Source organism: Antechinus flavipes, chromosome 3 (genome assembly GCF_016432865.1).
Source record: "Antechinus flavipes isolate AdamAnt ecotype Samford, QLD, Australia chromosome 3, AdamAnt_v2, whole genome shotgun sequence".
NCBI classification, from domain to species: Eukaryota; Metazoa; Chordata; class Mammalia; order Dasyuromorphia; family Dasyuridae; genus Antechinus; species Antechinus flavipes.
The window spans coordinates 553,714,219-553,723,474 of NC_067400.1; the positions used below are offsets into that span (position 1 = coordinate 553,714,219).

General features: G+C 41.9%; 1 pseudogene; it reads right to left on the bottom strand.

Moving 5' to 3' along the window:
• Nucleotides 1-1,421: 1,421 nt before the first annotated feature.
• On the bottom strand, nucleotides 1,422-5,325 carry LOC127558084 (lysine-specific demethylase 4B-like; annotated as a pseudogene).
• Between the last annotated feature and the right edge of the window lie 3,931 nt (nucleotides 5,326-9,256).

A 9,256-nucleotide genomic window follows, 5' to 3' on the forward strand; every position in this document is an offset into this window, starting at 1 on the left:
TCAATCCTCTACAATCATGCAATACAACAAATTTAGGGAGGGGAGAATGAAAAAAATTTTTAAACAAACAAAATTAGTTTTTTGGAAAAATTGGCAAAACAAGTTATGTGCCACACCCATGGTCCTCCCACCTTTGCAAAGGAGTAGGTTAGAATGTCTTCTCTTTATTTCAAAGTATCTTTGTTGTTTCTCATTTTGCAACATTCACTTTGATAGTTTTGTGGTTGTTCTTCCTGCTGGTGTTTTCTTGACACATAAAGTTTGATCAATGCCCTTAACAAAGCTAAAGCTCCCAAAGAAATTGAAAATAGGAGTATATGCTTATGACCAAAAAAAATATCTTGGCAGCCTTTTTGCAAGTGGTACCAAAACACTAGGAAAAAAGTGACTGTCATTCAAGGACTAGCTAAAGAGTAACAGACAAATGTCATCTTACTGTTTCTCTGTCACCATTTTTTATTATTGTACTTCAGGTCTGTCTGTTTCATATCTGTGCCATTGTTGTCATTACTGGTAGTGTCCTAATTAAGGATATCCCCATTGGCAGTGATATTATAGCTCTATTAGCACTGCTCTCAGTATCACCATCACTGACATTGATATTGCTATATTAATATTGCTATATTTTCAGTTGGTTTCTCATCACCTCTAGCATCACTGGCCAAATTGTCAGCATCAGAATGGTTAATATTACCCTCCAGCATGTTGTATCATCATTATCATCATTATTATCAGCATCTCTATCACCATAACTGGAGTTATTGTCTTTATCTTCATTATTGTTCCTATCATTATTCCTTTTATCAAAAAGGCTGTCAGCATTTCCATTTTTGTTTTTACCATTATCACCAATTCTGTTCCTAAGACTATTGCAGCTAATATGGGTTTCTTTATATTTCTATAATAATCATTGGGATTTTTGTTATCATCATCATGGCTGTCCATACAATTGCTGCCACCATCATAGTAGATGTCCTTGTCATCTTGGTCATAACCATAAACTATTTCTTTGGTGTTGTCATGCTGGCTACCATCATTATAATGATTAGCATTACAGCCATCAGTGACATCAATATATTTATCCTGGAAGTTAAAATTGTCTTGTATATCAGCAGCATGCTTATATTGTTCATCATCATTGTCAGAGATGGCTTCATAATTGAGTTCGCCACCATCATCATCACTGCTCCTGTCTTCATTTTCATCATCTTCAGCAGGTTGGGACTCAGGTAAGAACATGGAACACACAAAGGAGTCTTTTAATTCTGGTTCTGAGAAAGAAAGCTCAAATAATTCTTCATCAGAACTATATTCACATGCACTACTTTCAATGTAATTTGAACATGACATGGCTAGATCTTGGGCCAGAAGGAAGACTGAACGTATTGCTTCTTTGTATTTAGCTGGCTTCTTGATTTATCTGGTGCTAACAGTTCTTTCTCTCCCATTTCCAAAATGTATTTACTTCTTTTTTTGGGGGGCAGGGGGGAATTTTTTCTTATATATATATTTTAACAATAAGTATTTACAGAAAGAACTTCATAAAGGTGATTTATATACAGAAATCACAATTCCAAAGGCTGTTTCAGTAGTCAGTGAAATAGCACCTTTTCAAGATGAGAGCTTTTACATGGTTTAAAAATCTGAGTAGTTTTTACTTTTGTAATGTAACGTTTAACCCTTCCTAGCCTAAGACAAGAGCAAGGCATCCATGGGCTCCGGGAGTACAAGCTCTTCTAAAGCCTCCAGGTGACACACAATCTGAGAGGTTACCATTGCTTCCATTACTATGACCATCAGCAGTGTGTTCAGCAGAATCGAGGTAGCCTGTGGCCAGACAAGTCTCTCAGATGGTCAAAATTAAATGTAGATGAAAGGAATTCACAGCAAGTTATTGCAGGGGGGAAGGGAAAGGGGAAGGGAGAGGGCTGTCCACGTGTTCCACAGTTGCCTGGGTGCTTTGCTGGCGTCAAAGGGGGTCAGCGTGGGGTTGGGGGAGGTCACAAGATGTTGGTTCTAAAATTGTGTTTGTACTAAAACACGTGGCTCTGGGCTCCAGGCTGGTAGTGTGACTGCAGGAGGCTCTCCATGAAGGCCAGGTAATCAGGATTCTGTCCAGAGTCCTCAGAGTTTCAGGTGCTGCCCACTCTTGGGCGCTTGGCTGCCTTGGCCTCCTCTCCTGAGGATACTCTCTTTTGTGGAGCACCAGTGCTGAGGGACAGTCTCGATTTGACTCTCTTGGGGAGCTCCTGTTCGAGGGTGTAAATGTCACCCCACTTCACCATGAGTTGGGAACCATCCTCAAACTCCACCTGATAAATATGACTGATCACAGCTGAAATGAACTTGGCTTTATAGATATTTCCATCAGTCCACCGGAGCTGAACAAACTCCCCTTCGGGAGGGGGTCCCAGCTGGAGACAATCTCTGCTAATAATGCTCTCTGGGTACAAGTTGTCACTGTAGGAACCGTCATCAAAGTTCACTTCATAGAACATCTGGGTGGTTGTGCCGATTACTTTGCACCGATAATAGAGACCATTGCGGTTCTTTGTGATAACTGTCTGGCCCAAAGACACCTCCCTTAGAAACTGGACACCCTGGCTGCCTGTTTTATGCTTAAAGCAAGTGATGGACACAACATGGGGCCAATCATGAGGTTCCATGAGAACACCAGCCGCATGAGCACAAGTCACATGAAAAGAAGTAGAGCAATGTTCGTAGGAACACTGGATGCAAGCTCCAGATAGCTTCTTCTTCTTCCGCTTTCGACAGTAAACACATTTCAGTTTCCATCTTTGCTCTGGGATTGCACTGATATCCACAGGGTGACACTCCATTACCTTAAGAAATCGTACTTCTGGGACAGCAATAGCACAGATCATGCGAATCCACCTTTTATCAGTAGTCATCTGAAGAGCTCCTCCCCTGAGGGTACACAAACAACATTTCGCTGTCCAGGCATTGGCTGTGCACCGAGAACAAGTCCAACCTTCATGTACCAGATCAGGACGGATTCGTAGCAACATGCATGAATTTGTAAGTAGCATTTGGCGCAGGCAATGAGGAGGCTGGTTCCATCGTCACCAATATAAGAATTTGCAGGGAGAGGCTCAGTATTTTCACCGCTTGAAGTAAAACACATTTCTGGGATCGAGGGCTTGGTCTTCTGTCCACACTTGGAAAGCTGAAGTAGTGAAGAGGTCTCTCCCAGAGAGGTCTGGGGAGTTTCTTTATCTGTCTGTGAGGACTGGTTATAGGGGTAGAAGAGACTATAGACTGCACAATGTGGCTCTACCAGGGCTGCAGCTGCATTGAACTTCTTTTCTGCCTGGAAATTGTGCACTTTATTCTTCCACTGGAGGGAAAGCAAAGACTTCAAGGCCTCAGGTCACTCACATCCTCTTCTCCAGAGAAGGGAAAGGCCTCTTCCCTGGAGCCTTATTGTTTGACAACAGACAATGGGGATCTAGTTGGTGATTTACCCAGGGGATGACGCTTTCTCTTCTTGATCTCCATTTTCAATTTGGAAAAGGTGGATGGAGCCTGAACCTCATTGGTTTTGGGACCAAGCTCCATCTGTTCAGCTTCTCCTCTTTCTTCTTCCTTCACTGTTAGCTCCATGGGCACAGTCTGCTTCCTCCAAATCTGGCCTTTCTGAGCAAAGTGTTCACGTGTTTGCTGGCAAGATACGGGCTCTTTGTCAAATGTCACCTTATTGGTCTGTGGAACCACATATAACATGGGAATGATAGGTCGAGGCTTAAAGTCATCCTCTTTGCTGGGCACCTCAGAGGGATGGACAATGTTAAGGGGGGAAGCTAAGGGAAAGCTCTCTTCTGTGGCAGCACAGACTGGTGCTAGCACAGGGGGCTCCAATGTGGGAGGAGGTGGGAGGGGGACCTCTTCATCTGTACAGAGCTGGGGTGGAGGTGACAACAACTGAGGCAGCTGAGGAAGGTGGTGATGGTGGTGGTGATGGTGCTTCTTCTTATCACTTTTGGCTTTGGGGGCACGGAGCTTGGTCTTGCCATCCCCTTCACCACCTTCAGGAGTTTTGTGCTGCTCTTCTTCTTCTAGGTCAGGTTTATGTTTGGGTTCTTCCTTGACTTTGCCCTCCTCCAAAAGGGTTTCTGCAGCCATGACCTCTCCCAAAGACTTCTGGTCTTGCGTCTTATGCCTCCTCGGCTGGCTTCTTTTTCTGTGGGACCTCTGAAGGAGCTTAGCTTTCAGCACAGCCTTAGTCTCATTCCAAGCCATCAATTCGGGACTAGTTAGTGCAGTGGGCTTCATGTGGTCCAAAGCAGTAATATCTTTTCCTTGCTTCCACAGTTCATAGCGCTCTGGCTGTAGCACTCTCACAAAAACATCCATTGAAATTTTCACCATATCCTTTCGGCAGGTGCACTGAGCAGCCATCTTGCCATAATCAATCCATCGCAATGTGGCAAAATTGGTTGACTCAGCACAGTTGAAACCATGATTGAATCCTGCATGGTATCCATAGGGAAAAGTGATCATAAACTCGCCAGCCTCCTGAGTGATCCGATCAAAAGGGATGCTGTACTTCTTCAAGATGGTGGGAGAGATGAGAGTCGTCTTGTGGCGGAGAAAGGCATCACATCCCTGAGAACTGCCAGGGAAAAACCCTTTTGCCAGGCGTTCCAGACGTTTACCATGTTCTGGAGGTATGGCATACCATGATTTGGGCTCCCCAAAGTGCAGGTAATTGATACTGTAGAGATCCATGTCTTCTGTGTGCCAAGCAAAGGTGGTTTTCCACATCCCAAAGTACAGATAGGGAGTGTTCACACCTTCTATGATAATCCCACATTCGTGTTCCACCATGTCCAACAGGGTGTTCAAATTCCCAATGTTCCACTCTTCCACATCAGCATCATATAAAGAACCACTGATATCAGCTCCATAAATTGGAGATACAAAAGTCAGGTTCTTCCAGTATTTACGCTCCAGATCTTCAAAGTCTTGGTGTCGAGGAGTACAATACTTTTCACTGTTGGCCAAGCGCCGATAATCTCCCACTGTCATGGGTTTCTTCTGTATGTTATACTGGGTAAATAAACCAGATTGTCCTGTCACCACCTGCTGAATCGGAGCTGGAATCACCATGTCATCAATATCATCATAAGTTTTCCTAGGTTTCCACTCCTTGGGTGGGATCACCTTAGCAAGTCCTGCTCTGTGAGCTCCTTGGGATTCAATGTAGGCCACATATTTCCCAAAGTCCTGAAACTCCTCAATTGTAGGACGGAAGGTCATGATCTTACAGCTCCGGTTTTGTAGACTTGGATTCTTGGACCCCATGGTTGCAAATGGCTCAGTAACAAACCCGATGGTTGCTGCCTGGTGCGTCAGCTTCGTCAGTCTGTTGCAGAGTGGCTTGGCCAGCTGCCTCTGGCTCCTTAGTTCGGGCGGGCCCCTTCACTCGCTTGCTCGGCCAGCCATGTATTTACTTCTTTCCAGATTCACAAGATGTTAACTTCAGCCTTGCTTCTAGTTGAGAAAGTAGAGGCAACCAATATGTGTTCCTTTTTTCCAGCAACTGGACTGTGAAAGGAAAAAAATAGAGAGTGGATAATCTCAGGAGAAGGTAGAGGCAAATAGTCTCAACATTTATTGGTAGATATTATGGTAGAAGAGAATGAAATATAATAGAAAATATCATGGTAGAAGAGAACTAAATATAATCATTATTTTTGAATGACTTTTAAAGGCTTTTTATTCATTAAGTACTATTTTCATTTTATTTTCCTTCTGAGTGGCTTTAAAGCAATTCAGAGTCAATATGAAAAAACTTGGAGGAAGACTCTTACCTCCCCATAAAAATTCTCCAAAGAAATCAGCAATGGAGAATTCTCTACTCTGCTGAATGCTTCAATAAACGGAAGCAGGGTAGTACATGAGAAAAGAACTTTGGAGGCAAAAGAATTGGGGTTGAATCTAGTTTTGCCATTTATTATGTAGATTTGAACAAATCCTCTCTCTGCCCTTTAATTCCCTATTAGTTAAATGTCTCATAATCTCTTAATTCCAAATCTATGATTTTATTTTGGTCTTAAGAGTCAACATCACAGTAAACCTCCTACTTAGATGACAAAGTTACCCCTTGGATACAAATGTGACACCTGAGTTCCCTAGTGTCCTGGAGCAGTTTCCTAATTATTATGCACCTGGATTTACCCAACTGGGAGAAGAGGCCCCAGGAAGCCAAGATGACCTTCATGGCTTCTAGAATGTAACACTTAGGAGAATATGCCACAGGTGTGATGAAGAAAATGCCTTCTGTTTGGTTAAACGAAGGCCTAATTGAGGAACTTGGAGAGACTTTTAAAAACTGAGTGAGCAAAGACTGCTAGCTCAGCTAAATAGACTTTCACTACCTAGTCCTTTCATTTTGAATATTTTGACTCTTTGGCCTAATATAATAAATCTTGTCTTGTCAAACACCATCTCTGGGTTTCTCTCACCAAGTTTCCCAGTTTTGCTCCTTATTCCCCTACTGCTAAATGAAGCTGGAGAAAGTCACAAAACTGAGTTCACTTGGGTCTATTATAACTTGGCATTACATAATCTCAACCTGGCTTTTACTACAGAAAGGCAATCCTTTTAAATCTGCTTAACCAATTAGCTTTCCCACTAACCACAATGGCAATTACAACCATTTTAATTCAATTTTAAGCTTCCCACATACACTTGCTCTCTATGGCCTCAGGTGAGTATTCTATCTCTTACTTAACTGAAAAACACTTGAAGTCATTGAACAGGTTTCTCTTCTCATCTCCTCTCAATTACATGTTTCTCTATCAAGAAGATGACCATTCTTCTTGACCAGGGAAATCCTTTTGTCTGCATCTCTGATATCCAGACTATTATAGTGTGTTGTTTTTTTTTTAAGCCAGTAGATCATGGTATAATACAATTTATTTCCCCTAGTGAATGGCACACATGGAGAAATGCAGAGAAGGTATTTCAAGTGTAAAAGTTATCATCACAGGTGAAAATAAATAGTATTATTCCAGTGTCCAATACAATGCATTCTGCAAAGAATTAAACACACCAGACATGTGGTACTTACATAAACTATTATTCTTCTATATTAGATTTTCCATTCTATATTCCCACTCTTTCTATTCTTTATTTTCTGCCAACTATTCTACCTGTAAACCAATTCATAAATCCTTCATCCTTAAAAACAATCTCATTTTCTGCTCTGATAACAATACTCTCTCTTAGTTCTGCTCTGATTGTCACTGCTTTTTCTCACTTTCCTTTGCAATTATTGTTCATCCACATCCCTTGAATTTAGCAAAATGCTTAGCCTATAATAAGTACTTAACTTAATACATGTTTGTTAACTGTCTAACTGTTGAGTACACAGATTGGACCTACTAAGTAAGGAAAGCTATTAGAGCTAGATCTTTCCAATGTCTTTTTGAAGTGGTTTGTGGTCCCTTTAAGAAACTGATTTGTGATCCTTTCAATCCTTTGATTGATGTGTGATTCAGATTACTCCCAACCCTTCCTGGCTGATCCTTTATCAATTCAAGAAGCTAGGATCTTTGGTTCACAAATTCTGGTCAAAAGCACCCATTTGAATTCCAATAGGAGATCTGGGATTGTCCCAGCCTCTACAAGATCTAAGCCAACTTGGGCTCTCACAGCCCCCATCGGATCTGAGCCAACTTGAGACTCCACCCATGGGCCCTTTAGCTAAATCTCTCATTATAAAAAGAACCAAACTAAAATCCTCTCTTTGCAGAGGTTGCAAACATGCCAGCTATACCATGCTTGGCATGCCAAGGGTCTCTACCCATTGGAACAGCTTCCAGTGCCCCTTTACTCTCACCTGTTTTCTTAACTAGACTTTAACCTTACTTACAACCCCCATAATAAGCCTCTCTTATCAATCTAGATTTTATGGTCTGTAAATTCCCTTACAGAGGCCCTCTGCACCACCAGAAAGGGAATCCTCAGAACTCCCTACCCTTGCACCACCACTAGATCACATTTAACTCCCAAACCACCAGAAATCCTAATTTCATTTGGGTACCCCAAATCTAAACCTCATCAATTTGCTTTCTGGCTCATGAAACTTTCAAGTATTGAGCTACACCCATTCTCCCTAGTCAAGATAAACTAGACCACCATGACCAAGTATCAGGAAAAAAAAGACTGCTCCTCTTCTAAGTGGATCGGATCTAAGTGGTATCATCAATCTAATCTCACAACCTATTTATTGTTAGTCTCTGCATATTTGAAGTTGATATACATATTTTTACCCATATGTTATTTGATATTTTATAGACAGGGAATCTGAGGTTTTGGCAGGCTATCAAGCTTACCATGGTTATGAAACCATGACCATGTCACAAGCACTAATGCAAATCCTGTTGACTGCTCTCAGTTTCCACCAATCATTAAAAAAAGGCATTTCCCCAGGAGGAAACCTACCTTGGATGTTCAGCTAGGAAGAGTTTCAGTCAGGAACACAGCTTCAAGTGAAATCTAAACTCTGAGCAGAGAATTCTCAAACGAAGCCAGCACCAGCCCTTTATATTCCTTGTCCTCTCAAGTTTTCCCTCCCCTTTTCTATTTCCAAAAAGGTGTGAATTCCAATGGCACTTCTCAGTTTTTGTTTATCCTGCCATTTAATTAAGTAAAACTCTGAGAAACTGAAACAATGAAGAATGTGTTTACCTGTTGGAATCCTAGTGTTAACTCAACTTGAAACAAGGTGATAACTCAAGGGAGATATTAGAATCCTAGTGTTAACTCAATGGAATTGATACAATGCTTGTGTTCACACCTTTAGAGAGCTCATATAAGCAGTAAGTACTCATTGGAGTTCACACCTTTGGGAGAGTTCAGGGTTTAGTATGAGATATCCGAATTCACACCTCCCTTGAAGCTCTTAGGGCCAGAGAGCACTCTGGGAGAAACCCACAATCCCTCTCTCTCAGGGGAGATCATATGTAAGAAGCAGACAGATGCTCTCTTGGGGAGTTCAGCTGAATTAGATCAAGAGGGAAGAGTCAAGTGAGTTCAGCCAGAAGCCCTCTCTCTGAGGTAAGAGGGATCCATTCTGTTTTCCACCTGGCTGGAGGCTGAAGGACAAACTTTTGGATTTGGAGATATTGGGAAGGAGCTCTTGGAACCAAGCAGAAAGATAGGCCTCTAAGAAAACTAACCAGGCTATATTGAAGGACACAATAAAAGATTTGAACTTTTATCACCT